This window comes from Erinaceus europaeus, chromosome X, assembly GCF_950295315.1.
Source record: "Erinaceus europaeus chromosome X, mEriEur2.1, whole genome shotgun sequence".
Lineage (NCBI taxonomy): Eukaryota > Metazoa > Chordata > Mammalia > Eulipotyphla > Erinaceidae > Erinaceus > Erinaceus europaeus.
The window spans coordinates 126,287,263-126,313,240 of NC_080185.1; the positions used below are offsets into that span (position 1 = coordinate 126,287,263).

The following is a 25,978-nucleotide window of genomic DNA, read 5'->3' on the forward strand; positions in this document are numbered from 1 at the left end:
CTGTTTAGGGAAGTGGACCCCAAATCTACAGCATCATTCTCACCTGGGAACTTGTCAGAAACGTGGCTTTCCCAGGTGAGTTTTTTTTCCCCCTTTCCTATTTTATTTGACAGGACAGAGAGAAATTGAGAGGGAAGGGGAGACAGAGAGGGAGAGAGAAAGAGAGACACCTGCAGATCTGCTTCACTGCTTGTGAAGCGTCCACCCAGCAGCTGGAGAGTGGGGTCTTTACCTCGGGTCCTTCTGCGCAGTAGTATGTATGCTTAACTGGGTCTGCCCCCATCCCCCCCCACACCGGTAAGTATCTTAACAGCCACACCAGGGAACTCTGGGGTTTGCTCAACAATCAGAGAACCACTGATCTAGACTAAACCAAGTTTTCCTTCACCTTGGTTACCCATTCTAATCCCCCAGGGGAGTTTTTAGAAACAAGTCTCCCTGCTGGGTCCCGCCCAGACCAATGAGCTCAGACTGTGGGGAGGGACCCAGTCACCAAAGTCTTGGGGACTCTCCTCCAGGTGATTTCAGCGGCCAGACAGTCAGGTTATTCTTTGTACAGATAAGGAGTTCAAGTGACTTGCCCAAGATACACAACACAAGAAATAGGTATGACATACCCCGCTTACATTGTTTTTAGATGCCAGGGCATTAAAATACTATGTTTGATCATGGCATGTACTTTCCAGAACCTTGGGGAGGAGTCATGTTAGCTTACATTACCAGCACTGACTAATCTAAGAACACATCTGGACACATGCCCTAAATAAAATGAAAGCTAGTTGTGGAGACTCATTAGGTCAGAGGCTGCAACTGTAAAGACTAAGTGTAAGAACAGGGCGTGGAAGCTCAGGACAGCGCTATGTGCAAGTCCTGAGCTGGGTGCAGACAAAACCCCGAGTGTCGTGTTGTCCTGAGAGCTGTTGGCCAGAGTGTCTGGGCTCCTGTTCTGTCATATGCTTTACATTGGTTTGTTGTAGCCCTCCCCCGCCAAGAGAATTGGATGAGTCCTGTTAATTTCGCGGGCCTGCTTGGCCCCGCCCCAAGGAACCCTGGGAGAGGGTTCCTGAGTTCGAGAGTGCCAGAGTTCCTGAGTTCCGGAGTTCGAGAGTAAGGGAGAGGGTTCCTGAGTTCGAGAGTGCCTGAGTTCCTGAGTTCGAGAGTGCGAGAGTTTCAGAGGGCTCCCCAGTACGAGAGTTCCTGAGTTCGAGAGTTTTAGGGTGACAGAGTAAGAGAGAGTGCCAGAGAGACAGAGTTCCTGGGTTCCTGAGTTCCAGGGTAAAAGAAAGAGTGCTTGCGCCGCCGCAAAGAGACAGCAGAGTTCTGTTTGGTGATTAGTTTGTCTTAGTTTATGAATCGTTGTTCCTGAATAAAGAAATACAGCTTCCCTGCCCAGCCGTTGTCTCCGCGTCTCTGTTACCCGCCGTGAAGCTAGCCCGGCCAGCCAGAGCCCGCCGAATTTTAACAACAAATGGAAATGGCGCCCAACGTGGGGCTGACCTGCGCGTCTCTCAGATAAGTAAAGACAATTTGGCTACCTATGCACTATGGCCTTCTCTTCTGCTTGTGAAGAGATCTCCAAAGGCCTCTGCTCTTTCTTCACGAGACTGTTTTGCTGTTTCTGGAACATTTATCTCTGGACCACTCTGTGGTTTCCAACAGTCACACTAGTTCTTTTGTCACAACATATCCACAGTCTCGCTTGGTCTCCTCAGTCTTTGTGTCAGCCATGTCCTGATCCATCACTGTCCTCTACCTGGTTCACTGGCCAGAAGCCATAGCTGAGCAGTGTTCCAGTTTAAAAAACTAAACAAAAGAGCTACTATATATATATATATATATATATATATATATATATATATATATATATATAAAATGACGGCTTAGGGAGTCGGGCGGTAGCGCAGCAGGTTAAGCGCAGGTGGCGCAAAGCACAAGGATGGGCATAAGGATCCCGGTTCGAGCCTTGGCTCCCCACCTGCAGGGGGGTCACTTCCCAGGCGGTGAAGCAGGTCTGCAGGTGTCTATCTTCCCCCCCCCGCCCTGTCTTCCCCTCCTCTCTCCATTTCTCTCTGTCCTATCCAACAATGACGACAACAATAATAACTACAACAATAAAACAACAAGGGCAACAAAAGGGAATAAATAAATAAAATAAATATTAAAAAAACGATGGCTCAGTGAAATAGCTCACTTGGGTAGTATACAGCTTTGCCACGTGTGTGTCTGTGTGTTTCCCAGGGTTTGAGCCCAGCCCCCATCGAATTGGAGGAAACTTCAGTGCTGTGGTCGGTCATCCTATCTGTCTCTGTCATCTCTGTCTATAAACAAAAACAAAAAAAAAGAGAGAGAGAAGAAGAAGAAAGAAAGAAAATGCTTTGACTAATTTATTATACTCATTGTAACTCACATTAAAATAATTTTAAATGATGGTACTATTTATAGGATGAAGTAGGCAGGCAATACAAACAAACCCTCTCCTTTTGTAAATTAATAAACCAGAGGAGAAATAAAATGAAGCCTCGTTAGAATGCAGTTTGTCAGATGTCCATTTCTCTTTATTTCTATTTGTTTATTTTTTATGCTGCTGTGTGCCGCCCCTCATTTCTCTTTAATAAATGTGAAGAAAGAGAAGGCAAATACCTGTCAATAGTTGTGAGGAATTAAGGACAAATCATATTTCCTTGGCTATTAGAGGGAAATAAAAATATCCTGGTCTGTGTGTAGCAAAGGAAGGAGACATGAACATAATGATTCTTTTATATATATATATATATATATATATATATAATTTATTTATTTTCTCTTTTGTTGTCCTTGTTGTTTTTCATTGTTGTTGTAGTTATTATTGTTATTGATGTTGTCGTTGTTAGATAGTACAGAGAGAAATGGAGAGAGGAGGGGAAGACAGAGAAGGGGAGAGAAAGATAGACACCTGCAGACCTGCTTCACCACCTGTGAAGCGACTCCCCTGCAGGTGGGGAGCCGGGGCCTCGAACCGGGATCCTTATGCCGACCTTGTGCTTTGCGCCACCTGCGCTTAACCTGCTGCGCTACAGCCCGACTCCCAACATAATGATTCTTAACTAGCTTTTATCTTTACCACTACCTTAAATCCAAGTATAGACATTATGTGTGCAGTGGGAGAGAGGTTTGCCACTCAGAAAAAGGAAAAAAAAAATGCAACCATTTCAGCAGTCTTTCTGTACACCCCAGAAGTACCAATGTGAAGGGTAAATCACTGTCTTCCTGCACCCAAAGACTGAAAATCCCACTCAAAGCTTCTTTTGATTAAAATTTCCCATTCTCCCTCCTTCAACCCAGGCGGTTATCAATGAACCAGCCTGATAATGTTTGTTTCCAGCATGGAAAAACTGAGATCTCACTCACAAAAGTTAATTTTTTTTCTGAATCTCTCAGGCTAGTTTAGAAATCAACTTCAGTTGGGCATTAAAATATTAAAGGTTTGAGAGACTAATCCTTTACACATATGAGAAAAATAAGAGGGATGAAAGAATACGCATGCAAAGTACAATGGTAGAAATAGAGAGAACAGTCACCAGCTGTTCCTTTGTCATACTTAACCCCCCCCCCCAATGGATTTGACTAAAGAACGGTGGTAATTAAGAATAAAAAGAAAATGGGGGTTTTGATTAATCTAACTAAATATTAAGGCAACTGGTTGTAGAATTTTCATTCCTGGAGATCCAAAGGAATGTTAACCCGAAACAGTTTGGATCAGTGGTGTCTAGTTTATGTCTTTTTTGCTACACGTGACAAATCACCTCTCAACTCTGAGCAGATTCAGTATGTGCTGGCAGGAGAGGAAGTGTCAATCAGGTCCCATGTGCAGGATGCTGTGACATTGCACTTGGAGTTGCAAATGGACCACCAGGCATGGAACTTTTCCTGACTGTCTGGCCCACTCTGGGCCAGATAAGCATGAAATACTACTCTGTTTCCAGGGAGGTAACTGACGGTTGAGAAATTGGCTTAATAGCTAGCAAGTGTCTTTTCATCTATGTTTAGTTTGAGTTTGGAGGAAAGTGTAATATATGTTCAGAGTACAAATACCTTCAAGACTTGTCACGAAAAATAGCCATCTATGCCTTATCTGCCTTTGTGGTAGGAGCAGTCGCTTTCAGTTTGTAAATAGCTCCTGGGTTGGGTAATTTCATATTTCCTGTAATGGATCTTTAATACCATTTGTTGGTTTATGAAATTCAACTGTTATCTTTAACATCCTTCCTATGATCAGAAAGAAACGATCTCTATTACATTACTTCCCTCCACCCAGTCTCCATCCTCCCAATATAATTGTGTCAGGAACCTGTAGATCTGATCATACTAATTCTGAAACCTGGACTGAAACGAATGAGCATTTTGTTTTCCTCCCAGAACGTGAAACTCAGTCTTATTTGGAGACTTCAATGTCATGAGAAATTCAAGCTCCTCTCACCTTCTCCATGATCCCATTTTTATTTATTTACTTTTAATTTTCTCTTCTTTTTTAAACTTTATTTTATGTGATAGGACAGATAGAGAGGGAAAAGGAAAGGCAGTAGAGGAGAGAGAGAGACCCCTACAGCCCCGCTTCACCAGTCATGAAGCGTTCGCTCCAGGGACTTGAGCATGGGAACAGGTGCACTTAACAGGTGCTCCGCTGACGAGCACCCAGCACTGTTATCTAGTTCTAAAAATATAGATGGGGGAGTCGGGCGGTAGCGCAGTGGGTTAAGCGCACGTGGTGCGAAGCACAGGGACCGGCGTAAGGATCCCGGTTCAAGCCCTGGCTCCCCACCTGCAGGGGAGTCGCTTCACAGGCGGTGAAGCAGGTCTGCAAGTGTCTCTCTTTCTCTCCCCCTCTCTGCCTTCCCCTCTTCTCTCCATTTCTCTCTGTCCTATCCAACAACGACGACGACATCAATTACAACAACAATAACTGCAACAATAATAAAAAACAAGGGCAACAAAAGGGAAAATAAATAAATAAATATTAGATAGATAGACAGATAGATGTTGAGTGGGGGTAGATAGCATAATGGTTATGCAAAGAGACTCTCATGCCTGAGGCCCCAAAGACCCAGGTTCAATCCCCCGCACCACCATAAGCCACAGCTGAGCAGTGCTCTGGTTTAAAATATATATGTATGTGTGTGTTACTTATTACTTATGAGAGTTTCACATGGGGTGAAGAGGAGGATGGGAGAGAGAGACAGAAAGACACAGATCACTCTGATACATGCAGTGCTGAGCACCACACTGGGAACCTCAGGCATGCAAGTCCCATGCTCTGCCGGTTGAGCTATTTCTTTTTTTTTTCTTTTTTTAAATTTTATATATAACGGTTGAGCTATTTCTCCAGTTGCCCATTACCCACTTTTACCTTGTGTTCTGTTCTTCTCGTGGGACAGTGTGACACTGGTTCTTTTCGGCTTTGCAACCATACTATTCCTGGTGGGGAACATCTGGGTAAGACAAACCGCGTGTCATCGCCTATACAGCAGCTTCTAGTAAACTTCATGGGCCATCATGGACCACCTGCGAGGGGGACTGAGAAATGCTATTTAGCTGAGCAGCTCTCTGTGGCCAAATAAACTGCAGTTTAGGGCCGGGTGATGGCACACCTGAATGAGTGCACACATTACAGTACACAAGGACCCAGGTTCAAGCCTCCGATCCCCACCTTCAGGGGCAAGCTTCACAAGTAGTGAAACAGTGCTGCAGTGGTCTCTCTCCCTCTTTTTTTTAAAATTTCTTTATTGGGGGATTAATGTTTTTTTATTATATTTATTTATTCCCTTTTGTTGCCCTTGTTTTATTGTCATAGTTATTATTTTTGTTGTTACTGATGTCATCGTTGTTGGGTAGGACAGAGAGGGAGAGAGAAAGATAGACACTTGCAGACCTGCTTCACTGCTTGTGAAGCAACTCCCCTGCAGGTGGGGAGCTGGGGGCTCGAACAGGGATCCTTACTCCGGTCCTTGTGCTTTGTGCCACGTGTGCTTAACCCGCTGCGCTACCGCCTGACTCCCGGAGGATTAATGTTTTACAGTCAACAGTAAATGCAATAGTTTGTATATGCATATCATTTCTCAGTTTCTCCCTATCTTTATAGTTTGTCTATTTATGTATTTATTTCCTTTTTGTTGCCCTTGTTGTTTTTATTGTTGTTATAGTTATTATTGTTGTTGATGTCGTTGTTGCTGGATAGGACAGAGAGAAATGGAGAGAGGACGTGAAGGCAAAGAGGAGGAGAGAAAGACAGACACCTGCAGACCTGCTTCACCGCCTGTGAAGCGGCTCCCCTGCTTGTGGGGAGCCGGGGGCCTGAACCGGGATCCTTACGCCGGTCCCTGCGTTTTGTGCCACATGCGCTTATCCCGCTGCTGTCTATTTATTTTTCATGAAGGAGAGATTCAGAGAGAGAAAGAGATAGACATCAAAGCACCGCTCAGCTCTGGTGGTTCTGGGGACCTTTGGTCCCTCAGGCATGAAAGTCTTTCTTTCGTAGAACCATTATCCTGTCTCCCCAACCGTCTCTCTCCCCTCTCTTCCTTCTCAGTTTCTCTCTGTGTGTTTGTCCAAAGTAAATAGGTAACTAAATAATCATCTGAAGTTCTGTCGGAAAGAAGCAAGAGGAGGAGGAGCATTAGATTGGCTAGCAGTAGTCTGCTCCATTATCTAAATCAGGGCTTAAGGTCAATGCAAGGAGTGTACATAGCTGTGCTGCCTTTCTCGTGCAGTCTGCTTTTCCTAGAGTTGCCAGTAGTCCTAATAGTTTTATACTTCCTGTATTCCAGGGTTGTAGTACATAATAACTCTAGTAGCAAAATGTCATTGTTAGTAAAGAAAGGTCATTCTAGTAATGGAGTTTTCAAATGATGGTTATTATAGTTATTATTAATAGTATCATTTCACTGGCAACAACTGAGTAAACACGTATATAGTTAGTGACTATATACTCTATGCTTACTTTATTAGTCAAACTCTAACTTAGGTTAGAAGGGATTTTGTAGATGTGGTTACTGTCTCTAATCAGTTGACTTTCAGTAAAGGAGATTACCAGCTACAATCAGTTGACTTTAAATAAAGAAGATTATCTTTGGTAAAGCTGGTGGGCCTCATCCAATCAATTGAAGACCTTAAGAGGAAAATTAAAAATTTCCTTGAGGAAGATGAACTGTTGTTTCTATATGATAAGATGAGCTCTTGTCAGCTTGCTCTCAAGATGTCAGACTTTACTTGCCCTCCCAATTGCATGAGCCAAATCCTTGAAATAAATCTCAGTATGTCAGTTATCTAACCTACTGGCTCTGTTTCTCTGTAAAATTCTCACTGATGCAGATTTCTGTGACCTTCAGGATCTAGGAAAGGCTTAGTAAACCCGTGAAAACAAATCTTACCGTTTTTCTCATAAATTTCTATGCAAAAAGGTAGTGAAACAACGTACATGACTCAGAAATGAAGGAGCTACTCTTGGGAAGTGGATTCATTTTGTGTTGACACAAAGGAAGAGAGTCTGTTGGGAGTGGAGAGAAGTTTTGACCTTGGAAACCATAGCTGCGTTTCTGTAGAAAGCTTTAGTCGCTGGTAGCTGATAAGAGGACAATGACGAACAATCAACCACATTTAGTTGATCAATAACCACTAAGGAGTGCAAACACTAGTTTCCCTCAAAAAGGACATCATTATTACATAGTAAATTATAGCTCAAGCAAGAAAACAAAAATGGATCTTGATCTTCAAGTGAGGAAGTAGCAAGCTCAATTTTTACCCCCTGACTGGTGACCACTGAGTCAGCTCTATCCTGTCTCAAAGTTGACCCTGAGCAGACATTCTCCTAAACAGTTTCCCACATGTGTGTCTGTTTGCTCTGTTTATTCACAGATTTCTGTCCCCCTTTTCAGAGTCTCATACAAAGCATCCCTACAAGTCATAGTTACAAAAAAACCCTTCCATATGTGAGTCCATTTGCCTTAGTCCTTTCAAGCTGCTCTGACAAAGTACTATAAACTGCACGGCTTATAGACAACAGAAACACACTTCTCACGAGGCAATAGGATTCTCTGCGGTCTCTTATGAAGGCACTAATTCCTTTCATGAGGGGCCCCATTTCCAAATACCAACCCATTAGGGATTAGGATTCGAAAGTATGAATTGAAATGGGGCACACTAACATTCAGTCCATAATTTACCCACCTGTCCCTGGACAAACCTGGGGTTTAGAGATGTCAACTGATTGTTGAGGCCTATCAGTCAGTGTAGCGGTCACATGAACACAGGACATGGACTCGTACCCCAATGCAAACTCGTACTTCCTGTATTCCAGGCTTGTAGTACATAATAACTCTAGTAGCAAAGTGTCATTGTTTATAAAGAAAGGTCATTCTAGTAGTGGAGTTTTCAAATGATGGTTATTATAGTTATTATTAATAGTATCGCTTCACTGGCAACAACTGAGTAAACATGTCGACTTAGTGACTATATACTCTATGCTTACTTTATTAGTCAAACGAAATTGCATTTGTACCCCAGAATAGTGAGGAGTTATACTACACAAATGGGAACGCGTGTGTCCATAAAAAATTAGAGATGGGATTTTCTTTTCCTAAGCAGGGATTAATGTTATTGTCAACTTAAATTACTTGCACTAATCACCTGAAATCCGAATCCTTGATTTGTTTCCTCCGCCGCCATATGTATACGACAGCAGGGTTTCCAAGGCCTCTGAGAGAGGATGCCTGCTGTTTTCAGAACCCCCAGCACACGTCCAGGTAGCTAGGTAAGCAACATCAGCTTGGTTTCCATGACTTTGGGTGTCCTGACGCATTTCAGTAAAGCATACGGAACCACTGAGAGTCACCCATTTCTTACACAAACACGAATCGCACAGGCTTTGGCCTGGTGACAACACAAGTGTCGCCAGTTCTCTTTGAAGGGCCCCTCCCAGTGTCACCCATGTCCAGCAGGACCCTCCAGGACCAGCTGCCCAGGAGCCTGTTGTTGCGTTTGCTGTGGAGATCTGCTTCTAACTAAGCCTGCAGATAACCACACAGGATCATTGCCCGGGCAGCTCTCTAAAGGAAGGTCTGTCAGGACTGCAACAGGCTTTCAGCTGACATTTGCAAGTGCTGTTAATCACAGACTGTGGAACAGAACATCCTTTCCTTTCCTTTGGTGAAGCCAGTTTCCAGTTTCTGTTACTTTTTTAAGGTTTATTTTGTTTATTACACATGGGAGGCAGGACATTTCTTGGGGGGTCGGGGGGGGGGGCAGAGTACCATCCTGGTACAAGCAGTGCCTTGGGTCAAACTGGGAACGTCAGGGATGCAAGACTGACGTTCTTCCAACAAGTATTTCCCTGGCTGCCCAACGTTCTTGCTTCACTTTCCTTGCTTACCTAGTCCTCACTGAATGGACAGCCTCCTGACAGCCGTGCAGTTCTTTAGCGATGCTCACAAAGTGATGTGTCTGAAAATGAGAGGAAATACTTCATTTACTTCCATGGCTCCACTCACTTTAAATTTAATTTTATTATTGTTTAGTTATTGTTTGATAGGACAGAGAACTTGAGAGGGAAGGGGGGATTGAGAGGGAGAAAGAGACACACCTGCAGTTCTGCTTTACTGCTCATGCAGGTAGGGTCTGGGGGCTTGAACCTGGCTCCCTGTACTTGGCGACATGTGCACTCAATCAAGTGTGTCACCATCCAGACCCTCTACCCCCCCCCACCCCAGAGCACTGCTCAGATCTGGCTAATGGTGGTGCTGGGGATTGAACCTGGGACTTTAAAGCCTTCGGCATAAAAGTCTTTTGCTTAACTGTTAGGTTGTCTCCCCTGCCCTTCTTTTTTAAGTTTGCTGAATCTTCTCTGGGGACAGTGCATTTTATAACTAAAAACAGAGCGATTGTGAGGCCAAGCACACAAGCCTGACTTCTGACACAGCAATGTGCAATGAGAATCCCTTGGGCTATTTACTGTGCCTCAGTGATCTTGGTTGTGCAGTGTGAGTGTAATAATGGTGATGTCTGCCTCAGGTGTTTTAGTGCATGCTCACGCAATGGCAGTTGACGGCCTCATGGAGAAACGAAAGCAATACACTATTGCACAAAGAGATCCATGGAGTTGAGGTTATGCTTTAGAAGACTGATCTCTTTCGCTCTGGCTTGGGTGTGAGAATCTTACTGTTTCCTTAAGTGCAGACTAGCTCTCCAGTGATGGTGGAGAAGGGAGCTGGGGGGGGGGGTAGACAGCATAATGGTTATGTAAAGAGACTCTCATGCCTGAGGCTTCAAAGTCCAAAGTTCAATCTCCCACACCACCATAAACCAGAGCTGAACAGAGCTCTGGTTAAAATAATTAACAACAACAACAATAATCATGAGCTCTGGTGGCTGAATCCCCCACGATTCGATTCACCTCCCTTCCTCACTGTGGCAGCGGCCGGTCTGTGTGAGCGCTGCTTGTTGAGCACAGTGGAAGTCGCCAGACTTGCACAGATGAGCCAGATACTGCTCTTGCCCTGGGGAGTTTTTAGCAGGAGAGACCAAGGTTGCAGAGCAGCATGGGAATAAGACAGCAGGGGGGCGCTGTGGTCTGTTCACACTGGCGCTTCCTTTCGCTCAGCACGCTTATGGTGGGAGGGGAGGGGGAACTTACAGCCCAGAAATTGGCAAAGACTGCTACAACTGTGGCTCTTTGGGATGAGTTGAGAGACAGACATGTGCAGGGAGTGGGAGCACAGCCCTTTGGTGGCAGGTGTGCTGACTTATACCTTCCGTGTAGGGGTGTGAAATTACAGCCCTGAAATCTCGTAATTCGGGCAAGCTCAGTAAAATCACCAATCAGAAGGAGGAAAGAAAGCACATGCCAGCACATGCCGGCTGTATGTAAACCGCTTGATGAGCCTACGAGAAGGATGGGAATGCTTCTTGTTGGGAGCACTTGGGAAACCGCAAAGGGGTGGTGGGAGAAAGCTAGGGCCGGAGACACAGGAAAATGGATCAGCCTTTGAAAGCATGGTCTTGGAGAGGAAATGCCAGCTCATGGTTGCTTTTAAGGAGATGACAGGAAGCGCCAAGCACGCTGGTGAGGAGCTTGTACAGAAGTGCATTAACTCCGTGCCTGGGGATCGCACTGCAGTCACGGTCCCGGGGACTGAGGGGCTGAGGGTAGGAAGAGGTACAGAATTTCTCCAGGTGAGCTGGGCTTCTGGCGGAGGGAAGGTAATAAAATACTGATTCCTGGTTCCTCCCCAAGCTGTCAGATTCCTTTGCAGTAGGAGCCTGGGGTGGGGTGGGGTGGGGGTTTCATTTTAAAGACTTTCCCCCAGAAATGTCCTTGCATTCACAGCTGAGAACCAGTATTTTCAAGCCAGTAAACGCACGCTTCTCAAAATGGGCACAGTCTTGCCCCCTCCCCCCACCCCACACACACACAAGCATTTGATGTATCCAGAGATCTCGTTGGTGGTTGTGACTGATGGGGCTGGGGGTCCTGGCTGCTAGTGACCCAAGGATAGTGCTCAGCATTCCACAGTGCACAGCACAGTGCCACCCTGTAAAGGGAGCTGCCCCCACCCCGCCCGCCCCCCCCCACCCCCCCACCCCCTGTCCATAGGCCCAGATCACTGTGAGGGGCTCAGAGGCACAAGACATAGGCTGGACTGAGTTGGTGTCACTAGGTGACCTCGAAGCACACCAAGCTGGGGGCTGCGGTGGAGTTTTGAACCCCTAGGCCCTGACGCTGAGCTACTGTGTCATCACACAACTGGGCAGAGCTTGCCTATGTGGAGCCTAATAACTGACAAAAAACAAAGCGACCACAACTAGCTTCTTACATGAGTTTATTAAAGAATCAAGCCAAGGACTCCAGTCCAGGAGGGACTAGAACCCGGGAACATCCCTCACTCACATTGTTCTGAGAGAATTGCTCCAGGGATTGGGAGCCGGTGCAGTTTTTTTTTTTTTTTTACTTATTTAATATTTATTTTATTTTGGATAGAGACAGAGAGAAATTGAGACAGAATGAGGAGACAGAGAGGGAGGGAGAGGGTCTGGGTGGTGGCAGACCTGGTTGAGGGCATATGTTACAATGAATAAGGACCGGGGTTTGAGCCCCTGGTCCCCCCCCTGCAGGGGGGAAGCTTTTTTTCTTTTCTTTTCTTTTTTTTTTTAATAATTTATTTCTTTATTGGGGAATTAATGTTTTACATTCAACAATAAATACAATAGTTTGTACATGCATAACATTCCCTAGATTCCCATTTAACAATACAACCCCCACTATGTCATTCATCATCTTTCATGGACCTGTATTCTTCCCACCCACCCACCCACCCCAGAGTCTTTTACTTTGGTGTAATACTCCAATTTCATTTCAGGTTCGACTTGTGTTTTCTTTTCTAATCTTGTTTTTCAACTTCGGGCTGAGAGTGAGATCATCCCATATTCATCCTTCTGTTTCTGACTTATTTCACTCAACATGATTTTTTCAAGGTCCATCCAAGATCGGCTGAAAACGGTGAAGTCACCATTTTGTACAGCTGAGTAGTATTCCATTGTGTATATAGACCATAACTTGCTCAGCCACTCATCTGTTGTTGGACACCTGGGTTGCTTCCAGGTTTTGGCTATTACAAATTGTGCTGCCAAGAACATATGTGTACACAGATCTTTCTGGATGGATGTGTTGGGTTCCTTAGGATCTATCCCCAGGAGAGGTTGCAGGGTCATAGGGTAGGTCCATTTCTAGCCTTCGGAGAGTTCTCCAGACTGTTCTCCACAGAGGTTGGACCAATTTACATTCCCACCAGCAGTGCAGGAGGGTTCCTTTGACCCCACACCCTTTCCAGCATTTGCTGCTGTTACCTTTTCTGATGTCTGACATTCTCACAGGAGTGAAGTGATATCTCATTGTTGTCTTTATTTGCATTTCTCTGACAATCAGAGACTTGGAGCATTTTTTCATGTGTTTCTCGGCCTTTTGGATCTCTTCTGTGGTGAATATTCTGTCCAAGTCCTCCCCCCATTTTTGGATGGGGTTATTTGTTGTCTTGTTGTTGAGTCTGGCAAGCTCTTTATATATGTTGGTTATTAACCTCTTGTCTGATGTATGGCATGTAAAGATCTTCTCCCATTCTGTGAGGGGTCTCTTGGTTTGGGTAGTGGTTTCTTTTGCTGTGAAGAAGCTTTTTAATTTGATGTAGTCCCATAGGTTTATACTTGCCTTAGTCTTCCTTGTAACTGGATTCGTTTCATTGAAAACGTCTTTAAAATTTATGCGGAAAAAAGTTCTGCCAATATTTTCCTCTAAGTATCTGATAGTTTCTGGTCTAACATCCAAGTCCTTGATCCACTTGGAATTTACTTTTGTATTTGGTGAAATACAGTGATTCAGTTTCATTCTTCTGCATGTTTCAACCCATTGTTTCCAACACCATTTGTTGAAGAGACTCTGCTTTCCCCATGTAATAGTCTGGGCCCCTTTGTCAAAGATTAGATGTCCATAGGTGTGGGGCCTCATTTCTGGGCTCTCAATTCTATTCCACTGGTCAGTGTGTCTGTTCATGTTCCAGTACCAAGCAGTTTTGATGACAATGGCCCTATAATACAGTTTGAGATCTGGGAGTGTGATGCCTCCGGTTCTGTTCTTTTTTCTCAAGATTGTTTTGGCAATTCTAGGTCTTTTCTGGTTCCAGATAAGGGGGGAAGCTTTGTGAGTGGTGATGCAGGGCTGCAGGGGTCTTTCTGTTCCTGTTCTTTTCTGTCACCCCTCCCCCCTCGATTTCTGTCTGTCTCTGTCCAATAAATAAATACTGATAATAAAAATTTTTTTAAATGAGAGAGGAGGGAGAGAGAGAGAGAGAGAGTCCTGCAGCACTGTTTCACCTCCTGTGAAGCTTCCCCCTTGCAGTGGGGACCAGGGGCTTGAAGCCAGGTCCTTGTGCACTGTAATGTGTGCTCTCAACAAGGTACGTCAAAACAAGGTACCTGCCTCCCTCTGGTGCAGAGGTTTTATCTGTTGTGTAAGTGACAGGAGGCTACAATTAACATCTAAAGAATCATACAACATTGCAGGAGTATTCATGACTCAGTGTTTTCTCTGCATGGAGCCAACCAAGCAAGGTCATTTCATTTTTCTATCCACCTTGTTATCCTGTTCTGGGAACTGGAGGTCAGCTGTGCTAGATCTGGGGGTTGGCTTCCTGGACCGATTGTTCCCTGTGCGTCCTTGAGGGCTGACAAAGGTCACATCTCAGGACCAGCACCCCTGCTCCTTCACAGCCAGGAGGCTTGGGTGCAGCTTCTCCCCAAAACCAAATGTGCTGAGCTCTGATTTTTGGCTTCCACAGGTGTCCAAGAAAGAGGGTGGTTTCAGGCTGATTTTTCTGACAGTTCACAGCTTCTGGGACAAGCCTGTGCAGATGACACTGCCGAAGCTGCCAGATCATGATTTGCTACGTTGTTGTTTCTCATCTGAAACCCCAAATTGTATAAGGGTGAGGCAAAAAAAGACTTTGATGCCTAGGGCTCCAAAATTCCCAGGTTCACTGTTCCACACCACAATAAGCCGAAGCTGAACAGTACTCAACTAAAATTTACTCATTAAATCAGTGCATTAAAAGACAACACTACATTGAGTTCCTCTCACCAAATTTTGGCTGTTCCTTCAAGGAGACAAAATGCCTCTGGTGCTACTCAAAGTAGTCCTCATTCACTGCCCGAGTTTTTGTGAACCAAGGTGGGTCTGCGCTGAAATCATACTAAGCACTGAAAAGCGACTGTTTATATGGAGATCACAGAAGTCAACTTCGGAAGTTCTTTTCAAGTCTGGGCTTAAGTTGACCAGAAACCAGTAAGCTTCCCCGCGCCCCCCCCCCCCCCCGCGCACCCCCCCATCCTACTACTGACGCCCAGCTTATTCCTGCTGATAAGCTCACCAGGCAGCCAGGAGGTGGTTCAGCTAGAGAATGCAGGACTTGCACATGTGAGGCCCCAGGTTCAATCCCTGTATGCCAGAGTGCACGAACACTTTGCTCTCTCTCGCTCTCTCTCTCTCTCTCTCTCAACAAATAAATAAATCTTTAAAAATTGGGCCTGGGAAAATAGCATAATGGTTATGTAAAAGATTCATGCCTGAGGCTCTGAGGTCCCAGGTTCAATCCCCAGCACCACTGTAAACCAGAGCTGAGCTGTACTCTAGTCTCAGTCTCTCATTAAATAAATAAGTAATGAATATATTTATATATATATATATATATATATATATATTGCCTCCAGTGTTATCTCTGGGGCTAGTGCCTGTACTATGAATCCACCGCTCCTGGAGGCCATCTTTCCCATTTTTGTTGCCCTTGTTGTTATAGCTGTTGTTGGATAGGACAGAGAGAAATGGAGAGAGGAGGGGAAGACAGAGAGGGGGAGAGAAAGACAGACACCTGCAGACCTGCTTCACCGCCTGTGAAGCTACTCCCCTGCAGGGGGGGATCCTTACGCCGGTCCTTGTGCTTCATACTGTGTGTGCTTAACCCCTGAAAAAATATTTTAAATTCAAGTTCATTAGCTCACCCTACAGGAAAGATGAGCACCAGCAAAAAGTAGATACACTTACTGACAGTGTACTTTTTACTTTTTATTTTTCATATTTAGCTTTCCTTTTGTTGCCCTTGTTTTTTATTGTTGTTGTAATTATTATTGGTGTGGTTATTATTGTTGTCGTCGTTGTTGGATAGGACAGAGAGAGAGAAATGGAGAGAGGAGAGGAAGACAGAGGGGGGGAGAGAAAGACAGACACCTGCAGGCCTGCTTCACCGCTTGTGAAGCGACTCTGCGCAGTTTTGTCTTCTCTCTGGGAGTGTGTACTAACTTGCAAGCTGCCCTGGGGTGGGGGGGCGGTGGAGAACTTCGCCTCTCGGCTGATTGCGTGCAAAGGAGGAGTGTGGAGGACTGGGCTCGGTCTGCTCTGAGATCAGAGATCAGAGATCAGAGCAGCTCAGGCGGCCTGGCGGAGCAGAGGACGGGGCGCCCAGCTGCTCGCGGTGGTTTCAACCCGCAGCGCCGGGATGCCTGGCTGGCCGGCCTGCGCGCCGCGGGCCCGCCCCCTCCTCCCGATTGGCGGGCCTCCTCGGGGGGCCCCCGCCAGCCACCTACTGCGTCTCTGAGACCCGATTTGAAATAAGAGCCAGGCGGCCCTCGCTCCCTGCGCCCGACTTTTCTTAGGCCGGGCCCGGGAGGCCAGGGAAACTTGACATTGTCTTGGGCGCAGTGCGTGTGGCGACAGATCAAAGGCAAAGAGGCCGAAACGCGCTCCTCGCCGCCCGGGGACCTGCCCGGCTTGCTTTTGTCTCGGGGCTCGCTGGTGGCTTGGCTGTCCCCCCTCCGACGGCCGCGGGGTGGGCAGCTAGGCAGTCCGCTCCCTGCCGGATGGGTCATGGGACTCTAAACATGAGGCAGGTAAGCTGCAGGGGCCGGGGGTGGGGAGCAGGGCGCTGCGAGAGCCCGGGGACGGCATCCGGAGGCAGGGAGAGCCGGCTGGGTCGGGCGGGGTGGGGGGCTGTATGTCCCCGGGGAACCGCTAAGGCAGCTCCCCCGAGATCCCCGCGGTCACCACCCCCTCGCACCCCTCCCAACTTTTGCCTGTGCTGGTGATCCGTGATGTCAGACAGTTATTGAAAGGGGTTTAAAAGCGGTTTGTAGGTTATGTAAATCCATTCCCGTTGGCGGTGGCTGCAAGGTATTGTGCGGTGTCGAGCTCGAGCTCATGCCTTGGGTTAGAATTAAAGTCCCCTGCATATCCTGAAAAAGAATTACATGGTGCATCTCATCTCGTCTCATCTCGTGAGCGCCTACTGTATTTCTGACCGGCCCACAGGGTGGAACCAGTGGCGTGGCCCGAGAGCCCAGACTAGTCGACGGGGGTGGGGGGGGGGGAGGCAGATTGGCTTCTCTGATGTAGCAGTTTGGAAGCTCTTTGCTTCTGGCCTTAGGAAGCCAGCCCTGGAAAACAGTGAGCAGAGCTAGGGCTCGCGGTGACTTCAGCCGGGCTCTGGAAAGAATTCCAAACCGGCAACTTCTTCCGTGGCCCCGGGGCAAGATGATAAAATTCCTTATCTGCCGCTGCGGAGGCTTAGGGCGTGCTTGGGAGAAAAGCGAGGGGGGAGGGGGGTGCCCAAAGCCAAGAGATGGGAATGATTTGCAGCTCGGCACAAGGTATGGAAGAATCTCATGTCGGTATTTACATACCGAGCTCAGTAGTTCAAGGCGGAGACCAAACTGCGGAAAAAAAAAAAATCCTGCCCGCGAAAGAAGAGTGGTGTTGCTTTTGCTAACTCCCCAAAAATAGGCCCAGCTGGGGATGGAAGTTAGCACCTCTGTCACCACGGGACACATCTTCACTTTTTCTTTTAAGAGACTCAGCCCCCCGCCGGCCCTTGCGCCACTTTGGGCAAAGTGATTTGCATAGGAAGCAACTTTCCTTTTAGAGGGCAGGGGGAGGCTGTGTGGAACCTTCTGCGGGCTTCCTGCAGCCTCCGGAGGGAAGCTGGCCCTCCCCACTTTCCCGTGGTCCCGAGTATGAGCCACTGCCTTGTGGCTAGCTCCCTGAGCAAGGCCTGCTCGACCAGTTTCAACGAGCGCATTGGGAGGACAAGTGCTGTGTCTTCTGTGCCTCGCCTCAGCCGCACAGACTCTCTGCTCCTGCCAGCGATGGGGGGTTGGGGAGAGGCAGAAAGAAGCACAGATGGAAAGGGTCTCTAATGGGGTGTGTGTGTGGGGGGGGAGTGTGTGTGTGTGTGTGTGTGTGTGTGTGTGTGTGCGCGCGTGCGCGCGGGCAAAAGTATTTTCTGACAGGAGTCCTTAGCTGGGACAAAGAAGTCATTTGATCCGGTACAGTGCCACCTGTCTTCTCCGTGGTGTCTGAGCTCGGCTTTCAGAATCCCGGTTCCCACACAGCTTCTCTGTGATGGTGGTGCCTCCACGCCGCACTGGTTGTCCCTGGCCTAGCATGCTCTTTCCCAGGCCTCGTTCTTCATGGCGTTTACATGGAGTTGGAGTCAAGTTTGCAGGGGATACGTGTTATTAAATAACTCCTTTCCATTTAACAGATAATAATTGGGTTGGGGGGGGCTGTTCAGAACTTGAAGAGAGGGAATAGGGTGGTGGTGGGGGAGGAGCTGGAGAAGGAGGAAGGGAGGAGAAAGAATTGCTTCTTACCCAAAGAATCTGAACAGTCCAGCATTTCAGGGGTTACAGTTAGAATGAGAACACAGATGATGAGTGGGGTCACTAACTTTATTTGGCTTGGGGGGGACTGACTACTGGGTCTGGGTGGAGTGAATGCCACCCTCTGGCAGGTTTGCCTTACCCACCTGGCAGAACCTGCAGGCTCAACTAACAGGCCCCTGTGTCATCAGCTGAAAAATCCAGTGAAATCCAGTTTCTTCTCTGAGGACTGACCCACCCCCACGGCTGCGCAAATGCCGGATGATGACATGGTACCCCAAGACCCCTGCCGCTGGCAGCCAGAGGTTGCCAGCAGTACTAGAATGCTGTCCACCTGGCTGCAAGGCCCAGGGCACTTTACTTTCTGCCAGTTTGGCAGCAAAGGAATGGCAGAGAAGGACAGAGTTCTTTGAGGGTTCTTCGGGTTACACGTGTTAGGCCCAAAGAAAAAGGTCACCTGCCTTTCTTTTATCAGGAAGTGATTTGAAAGTGGGTGCCTTGCCTTTCTCTGAGCTCTGATCATCAGTGGGAAACTATGCTGAAACTTCTTTGAGAAGGAATTCACTCTGCTATCAGGCAAAGGGAAAGGCATGGCCACCTGTTTAGAAGCCCTGCCAAAAACAACAGGCTGGCCTGTTGCATTCTCACAACTACACAAACCCTCCCCAAACAGCATGCCTCCCGTTGTCCCTCCACAGGAGAAGAAGGAATGATTCATCCTTGAGATGGCCCACCAAGCCTTGTTTTGTGTTTTGTAAGATCCTCATGACTTTAGCCAAAAGTGTACACTCAGTTTCTGATGGGCCAGCGCAGATGGTTGCTGTTGCCTTAGAGTGCGCAAGGAGGGAACAAGGTAGCCAGCCCCAGCCTTGACGTTATTAGTAGGTGTTACATTCTCACCAGGCCAGGACCCTGCTGCTACAAGGAGGCTCTGATTCAGCAACATGAGTCCTTTTGCATTCTTCAGATTGGAATGAAAATGCCCAAGGACATCTGGCTTAATAATGCACGTCTTTGTATTAATCTTCCCATCTGAGGATTAGAGCATCCTCTCCAAACACCGTCTATTTATTCTCTGCCACATCCAGGAGAGAAGGAGGAGGCAATCTGACCCGCACTGGACCCCGAGGAGGTGAAGGCAGAGAGGTGAGGTGACTTGTAGAGACACAAGTTAGGAGCGAGGCCGAGGGTGGATGCCACCCATCCAGTAAGACAGGCCGGGCATCTCAAGGGGGAGTCTTGAATCAGCACGCACCCTCGCCTACAGTGCCTTTTTCTTATCATCCGGTAACCAGCAATGCAGTCTTCCAAATGTTTTATGTTTTCCTTCATATGAAAGCCAAGCTGGTAAACATTTAAAAGGTATTTCTTTCTGTTCTTGTTTGCCCCAACACTGAGACCAGGAAACTTCGATGATACTGACCAGCTACTGCAGCTAACTAGAATCTCAAATCTGGGTCCGAGAACCATCCCCTCCTTGTAGCAGATGTTTGGGGGCTCAGGGTTCGCGGCACACTCTGGGTAGGTTCTTCCCGGTGCTCTCTCTCGCCTTTGCAGAGAAAGGTCTAATCAGGTGACTGGTTTTCATTGAAAACCCCTTCTCGGTCATTTTGAAAGGCTGTTTTTCAGTTGGCTTTTCTCTGCCATTCATTCTGACTCGCGTTCCAAGTTTGCTTGCTGTGGAGTGTGTAGGCTTCGAGCAAATCCTTTAATTGGTAGTTGCAGGTTATCCACAGACATTCCAGCAAGTTCTCAGGCTAAGTTTGTATCTGGTTGTCTCCTGGCTTTGATCCCTTGTGTGGTAAATAGACATCCAAGGTTGCTATGGCAACATGATCAAAGGGGGGGGTTGGGTTACTGGACAAAGAGTAATTTGTTTGATTAGAAAAAGTTGGGGGGGGGCCGGATTGAGACATTCCTAAACCTTCATGATTGGACGATCTCAGGCCATTCCGATTATTTGGATTTTTTTCAGCAAGCGGAGAGAAATCTGGGCTAGCTACAGCCAGAGATGCTAGCATGGATTCTAATCAAGTGCTTGCTACTTTCAACAAGCAACTTGTGAAATGAAAGGGATGTCCAGCTCTTGGGGAGCTTACTTTGCCTGTGCGTGTTTCTTTTCAAATTGGTGGGTTTTGAAAAGAAAGCCCTGGCTTGGTCGGGACTGCGTGCATTTCAGCTAGCCACCTGCAGAGGTCAGGCTTGAAGTGTCTACAGTGGCAGGCCAGGCTATGGCCGCCTGCGCCTGAGCCTGGCTGGGATTCACAGTCAATTGCTTTGCTTATTGGGGACAGTTTGTGATTCTTTAATCTTGTAACTCAAGTCACAGTGAAAACCAGTTCATTCGAGGAAGAGGATATCAAATAATTACAAAGTGAGGACTGCAAAGCCAGGTCAAACCAGAATCCAGTGTCCATTCCGATCTGGGACAGTTTAGCTAGAGATGCTTTCTGCCTCATTAGCAAGTGAAATGAAAGGAATTTCATCTGCAACTCTTCTCAGGGGTTTTGTTCTAGAAGGGTTTGGGTGGAGTTTTAGGAACTAGCATGTTTCCTAAACAACAGAATGTTAGACAACCCCCCCCCCCCATCCCAACCACAAGATTTATTTTTTGGAGCCGGGTGGTGGCGCACCTGGTTGAGCACATGCATTACAATGTGCAAGGACCCGGGTTCAAGCCCCTGGTCCCCACCTGCAGGGGGAAAGCTTTACAAGAGGTAAAGCAGGGCTGCAGGTGTCTCTCTGTCTCTCTCCCTCTCTGTCACCCCCTCCCTCTTGACTTCTGGCTGTCTCTATCCAATAAATAAAGATAATAAAAAAATTTTCTTTTAAATTTATTTTTCGCTCAGGAAGAAACTATTCCATTGCAACTAGATCAGGGTGGTGAGCGGTATACATTATGTCTTGAGAGAACTTTGCTAAGAAAAACCAGAGCAAACAAAATGAACTTATCTGACTGAGACTATATAAGAGAGGTTCCGGTTAAAGGGGGCAAAAAGTGTGGAAGAGATGCTTTTTGTTTGTGGTACAAGTGGATCTGAAGGTTTTATAAACAGGATGTCAGAGTGGGGACGATACATCATCTCCTGTCGTTCTAGGGTGTGTGCCAGATGCCCACAGAGTGAATACACACAATAAGTAGTCCATTCCGTACAGCTGCCTGCAGTGACTATTACACGGTAGCCACTTTGGAGCTGCAAAGATGATTTTGCTGTGGTCCCCGACTTTTGACCTGGTGTGTAGTTTAATGTACCGATAGCATGATGGCGAGCTGCTTGGCTTCTTCATGGGCAAAATGTCTGCTTATTACTCATACTCAGTGTATGAGGAAGAATCCACGGGGGGGGGGGGGCAGATGGTGGTGCACCTGGTTAAGCGCCCACATTACCATGCACAAGGACCCAGGTTCGAACCTTTACTCTCCACCTTCAGGAGTGGTGGAGTAGGTACTCAGGTGTCTCTCTGTCTCCCCCACCCCTCTTAATTTCTTTTTTTTAATTTTTTTATTATCTTTATTTATTTATTGGATAGAGACAGCCAGAAGTCGAGAGGAAGGGGGAGACAGAGAGGGAGAGAGACAGAGAGACACCTGCAGCCCTGCTTCACCACTTGCAAAGCTTTTCCCCTGCGGGTGGGGACCGGGGGCTCGAACCTGGGTCCTTGTGCACTGTAACATGTGCGCTCAACCAGGTGCGCCACCACCCGGGCCCTTAATTTCTTTTTTAATTTTAATTAATTTCTTTATTCTTTGATAGAGACAGAGAGAAGTTGGGGTGGGAATAGAGGGACTGAGACAGAGAGAGACCTGCAGTCCTGCTTCACCACTCAGGAAGCTTTCCTGCTGCAGATGGGGACCAGGGGCTTGAACCCGGGTCCTTGCACACTGTAATGTGTACACTTAACCAGGTGCGCCACCCGCCCTCCCCTTTTAATTTTTATCTGTTTTATCAAATAAAGAAAAATGGCTGCCAGAAGGGGTAGATTTGTCATGCAGGCACGGAGCAATAGCCCTGGTGGCAATTAAGAGAGAGAGACAGAGAGACAGAGAGAGAAGGAGGGAGAGAGAGGGAGAGGGGAGAGGGAGAGGGAGAGGAAAAGAGGGAGAGGGAGAAAGAGAGGGAGGGGGGGGGGGGCTGATGGTCGCCAGACCTTTGCTGAACTGATTTGAATGTGAAATTATAGTTTAAACTGTTTATGGTGGTGGCAGGGATTGAACCTGGGACTTCAGGACCTCAGGAATGAATGTCTTTTGCATAACCATGATACTGTTTCCCCACCCACATGACCATTTGAAGAAATATCTGACTTCCTAGTTTATCTCAATTATTGAATAGTAATTGAATTCTGTTCTTTTGGTTAGAGAAAAATAGCTCATAGGCGGTCTGCAATCTAGGCATGCTCTCTAAGAAGAGTTCATCCATTGTTTGAGACCCAGACGTTTTCTGATGAGAAACGATGCCAGGATTGGGCCAATCTAAAGGCACTATTTTAAAAGATAATCAGTCTGAGTCTGGGGAATGGGTCTCCACATTATACGGGCAGGAATGCAGGAGAAAGAATTGCTGTGTGACATTTGAAATAGGAAAATTTGCACTCATTTCCACCTTTCTTTCTCCAGCCTTTTAATATCTTCTGGGTCCCACTGGGGTGTATCTCCCAGGCCCCTCCTAATATGCAGTGAACTGAGTTTCCATAGCTGCCCTCCTCCCTCCACTACCCCCCTCCCCCGCCACATTCTTATTGCCTCTAGACAATGGACTCTCCCAGATGTTGGCGCAGAAAGCGATATCAAGGAGCTAAAGCTTCTGACTGTCAGCCCTTTAACCCTCAGGATGAATCTGTAATTGGGGCAAGAGCAGACAGTAGAGCCCGAAGCTGCACAAAACACCCGGTGCTTCCAGGGGCAGTCTTTGTGGGCAGCTTCCGCCTCAGGCTGCCCAGACTGGCTGGTGTATCTGCTTGCGGGTCAGAACCCTGCATTTGTTCTTTTCTCAGTATCCTGCCTGAACTTCTGGACTCCCAGGCATCTTTGTGAGTGACAGCCAGAGAACCACAGGGGGCCCCAAGGGAGGGGAGTGATGGCATTTGTGGCTTTGGCTTGTTTTGTAAGTATGCTGTTTGTAAGCCGAGTACTGTCTGTTTGTGTTAGGATAAATGCTGAGAGGGAGCTGGGGCTTCCTGGGATCCACACACAGTATTGGAGATGGTGTAGATGGAGTTCCAGCCCCATCATCTGTCTGCCTTTCTTGGGGTAGAGTTACTCAAGAGCAAGAGTTATGGGGGCTGGGAGATGGCTCACCTGGTAGGGCCCACCCTTTGCCCTCCGTGAGGACCCAGGTTCAAGCCGCCGACCACCACAGGGGAGCACTACACACACAGGAAGTGGAACAGTGCTCTCTCCATTTCTGTCTGCCTCTCTCCCCCTCTAATCTCTGCCTCTCACCCTCTAGCCAAAAAATAAACAAATTAATTAACTAATAAAAAAAAGCCAAACCCTGCAGGTGTGAGACCCCAGCGATAGCCCTGGTGGCAAGAGTTAACATTTGGATTACGTTTTAATCACCTGATTCAAGCATGGTGCCTGGCACATAATAAGAATCATTAACTACGTTGCCGGCACAGGGCTGGATGAGTCTGAGTAGGAAATAGAATGGCAAATGCTCCTTGAAATCAGAAGAGGTGTGAAGGAGGAAGGGTATTTGGTAGGATGGGGGTGGGATGATTGACATTAGAGAAAAACGAATCACTGGCACAGTCCTCAGCCATATAGTCTGTTCAGCTGTATTGTGTGTGATGAAGCAGCCCAGAACATGGTGGACAGACAGGTGGCTTCTTCTCTTCTTGACGGGGCTCCAGAGGTGGATCTGAAATGGGACCTGCCCTCTGCTTACTCGGGACCTAAGCACAGAGAGAATTTGCAGCTTGTTTCCACAGAGCCTATAACCTGCTGTGTCCTGCCTTTGGCCCACAGGCGATCGGCTTACTCTGCCAGGTGAGTGGCATGCCCACGGTCACCAGCAAATGAGACAGATTGGCTCAGGAAGAGGGCTGAAGTCTTCCTCTCTTTTTCATGCATATGGTGGCCACATTGTCGACAGTGAAATTCAAGACATATGTTGGCCAAAGCATTTTCCCTGCTTCTGGGTTTGACAGACTGTGTGAGTTATGCTGAGAGTGATGAACTAGAAATTTCTGAGACGTTTAATGGTTGGTGGAGACAACAGGACGAAGACATTTTCAAAGGGGTCCTTGCAGCCCATTATGCCACGTGACAACTTGTGGAGTATGGCTTCAGTTGTTTGTATTTTGAAGTGGTCTTCCCCAAACAGTTGAGAGCATGAGAGCTGCTTGTAGGCAAATGGAATGAGTTGGATGTAGATGGATGTAGATGAATGTAGATGCAATGATAGATAAATGGGAAACCATCCCCAAAGGTTGGAAGTCTGTTGACTTACGGGGACGGGGGGGGGGTGTCCAAATTTTCTTACGCTGGGCCTTGCGCTTTGCACCAGGGGGTCAAGTTTTCTATAGGTGATAATACACTGGGAATTCAAACAAAGGGTTGGTTGAATGGGAAACATTTCTGGGTGGATATTTTAGCAGAGAGGAACACAACCTGTCACCAGGGAGCTGTGTGAGAAAGCCGACATCGAGAGCCTGGGTCTGCTACACTCCCCCATCCCATCCTCTTTGGACTGACTGTACCACATGGTTCCTGGTAAGATACACTCTGGATATTTTTGAGTCACTAGCTAATTGAATGTGCTAGGAAATTCCAAGACAATTAGAATGGGTAATTGGTTTATAATAAGTCAAGACACTGGAAAGACTGAATCATCTTTAGAAGACCATCCAAAGAATCCACTTGTCTCAGGTTTGGGTTTCATGCTACTTTTGTCTGTCTTTGCTCTAATGTAGATAGGTGGGAGTGATCTGGGAGGCGGCACAGCGGTAGAGCTCTGGAGTCACAAGCTTGAGGCCCTGAGTTCAACCCCTGGTGCACCACATATGCCAGAGTGATGCTCTAGCTGCTTCCCCCCTCACCTTTACGAAAGAAATCTTTTAGAAAATAGATGAACGTGGAAATTTCAGAGAGTAAAGGCTAGGAGTAGTCTGTGTGCACGGCAGAATGTATAGGGAATGGGACAGGTCCTTTCCCCTTGTATTTCACAGCTATACTTTGCAGAGCTGGTGCAGGAAAGCAAAATGGAACAAATGGAAGGGAGAAGAAAGTGTGAGTGTCTGAATAAACATTTGGAGATAGAGAAATAGAAAGAAAACAAACAAACCAAAAAACCCAGTTGGGGTTTTCTCCACTGGTTAGTTAGTTAGTTAGTTTTTTTTGTTGTTGTTTGTTTTGTTTTTAAAATATATTTATTTATTATTGGATAGAGAAAGAGAGAGAAATGGAAAGGGGAGGGGGAGGTAGAGAGGGAGAGAGACAGAGAGACACCTGCAGCCCTGCTTCAACGCTTGCGAAGCTTTCCCCCTGCAGATGGGGACCAGTGGCTTGAATCCGGGTCCTTGTGCGCTGTCATGTGAGTGCTTAACCAGCTGCACCACCGCCTGGTCCCCACTGGCTAGTTTGTACAGTGGATTGCTTTTCTTTCTTCTTCTTCTTCTTCTTTTTTTTTTTTTTTTTTTTTTACTTTTTAACCAGAGCACTGTTCAGCTCTGGCTTATGGTGGTGCAGGGGATTGAACCTGGGACCTTGGAACCTCAGGCTTGAGAGTCTGTTTGCATAACCATTATGCTA

At 47.0% G+C, this 25,978-nt stretch overlaps 1 protein-coding gene across 5 annotated transcripts in view; it reads left to right on the top strand.

The window, feature by feature from the left end:
• MID1 (midline 1) overlaps nt 1-25,978 on the top strand; it is a 322,962-nt gene that overhangs the window by 167,641 nt on the left and 129,343 nt on the right. The window contains exon 1 of one of the 5 annotated variants that reach the window (XM_060183093.1): nt 16,100-16,455. The exons of 3 other annotated variants lie outside the window; for them this stretch is intronic. The gene's annotated coding sequence lies outside the window, so the exon portion shown is untranslated. Of the gene's footprint in view, nt 1-16,099; nt 16,456-25,978 lie in introns of those variants that run through there. One more of the 5 variants, XM_007517459.3, reaches the window with a different exon arrangement.